Below are 1396 nucleotides of genomic sequence, written 5' to 3'. Positions count from 1 at the left end.
GGGGGGGGGGTAGTTGGTTTATGGTAGTTGAAGATATCTGCTGATCAACCACTGCAATTGGTAATCCAATAAACTTTTACAAAAGCAGTGGTGAAGACTTGTTGTGGTATGAGTCCAGGTGTGTAGAGCTACACTCAATTTCATGGCAAAAATTGCCTACATCACTCTCAGACTTCTGTTGTCCAGGACATAATTAATTTTCCCAAAGGAACGCGATGAAGCAGGGGACGAAGAGAACAAGAGGGGAAATTCATCCCAACATGGGATGGGGTCGAGGGGTAATGTCTCCCTCCCAAGAAAGGCAATTATATTCTCCCTCAATTGGAAATTAACTGTTGTTTAGCTGGGAGGGAGGTAATCAAAGGTCAGTGTGATGGGGCTTGTTTCCCCTCAGGGCGTCACACTTTATTGCCAGAATACAGAGTTGTTCGTGGCCTGGGTCTGTAACATGGCTGGAGCGTTGTCGCACCATAACACACCCACTAAAGTCACTAAAGTCAAAACGAAGGCTGAAGAAGCAACTGCAATACTTTAAAGACGTAACAGTACCATTAGTGGACAATGCATGGTTATTGATGGGGTGCTGCTGTATTTAGGACAGTATCCGTGACTTCCTGCAATTCACTTCCTTTCGGTTGTTTCTGTCCTGAAAGCCATGATGTGGGCTATCATTCTTCTTCTTTCCAGGATTACGGCCCAAATGGTTACAAAATCTATCTTCATCCTGGCAATTTATTCCTTCCAATTGCCATCATCTCGCTGATGTAATTGTGAGATTTGCCACAAATGGGTTCAGAAGACAGTTATCATTTTCCCATTAAAATTCTATGGGTGATTCGCCCGTTGCTGGCCATTTTCCCCAAACGGGGGAGCTCGCCATCCCGACTCTTGATGAATTACGGCCCCTGCGAAATAAGGTATTCTTGAGGATGCAACCAACTTTATTGGTATTCATATGATGGTAGGAAATTGATGTTCAAGCTAATGGCCGCTGACCGTTCGCTTGATTATTTTTGTTTTCCAATGTAAAGGCTAACTGGGCCCAAGTAATGCCTGTCGACGGGCAGGGGATATGGGACGGTGGCAGTAACTGCAATGTAATGACTATTGAAAAGGCAATTGATTTCAGGACTGCCGAAATTACGCCTATTTTTCTGCTGGCTTTCTCTGTCAGGGCGGACTGTAGAAAGTACAGTGTATATTCATACTTCTCCTTAAAACAGGGATCCATGAAACACAAAGCATGTGCAATAGGATATTCCTAGTGCTCATGCATTACACAGTTTCTTCCAGATGGAGAGGGATTTTGCAGAATAAGCTACTTTAAATCTGTGTGGAACTTCCACATTATACATTTGTATTTACAGTGAAAAACTAAGTTCTTTCTTGTTAAAGC

General features: G+C 43.3%; 1 protein-coding gene across 1 annotated transcript in view; it reads left to right on the top strand.

Annotated features, from left to right (window-relative positions):
- The window catches only part of LOC118410848 (paired box protein Pax-2a-like), a gene marked incomplete in the record, with an annotated part of 75315 nt that overhangs the window by 53345 nt on the left and 20574 nt on the right, over nucleotides 1–1396 (top strand).

The sequence above is a fragment of the Branchiostoma floridae genome, chromosome 3 (assembly GCF_000003815.2).
Source record: "Branchiostoma floridae strain S238N-H82 chromosome 3, Bfl_VNyyK, whole genome shotgun sequence".
Lineage (NCBI taxonomy): Eukaryota > Metazoa > Chordata > Leptocardii > Amphioxiformes > Branchiostomatidae > Branchiostoma > Branchiostoma floridae.
The sequence above is the reverse complement of the archived record's forward strand: the minus strand, read 5'-3'. Positions and strand labels throughout refer to the sequence as shown.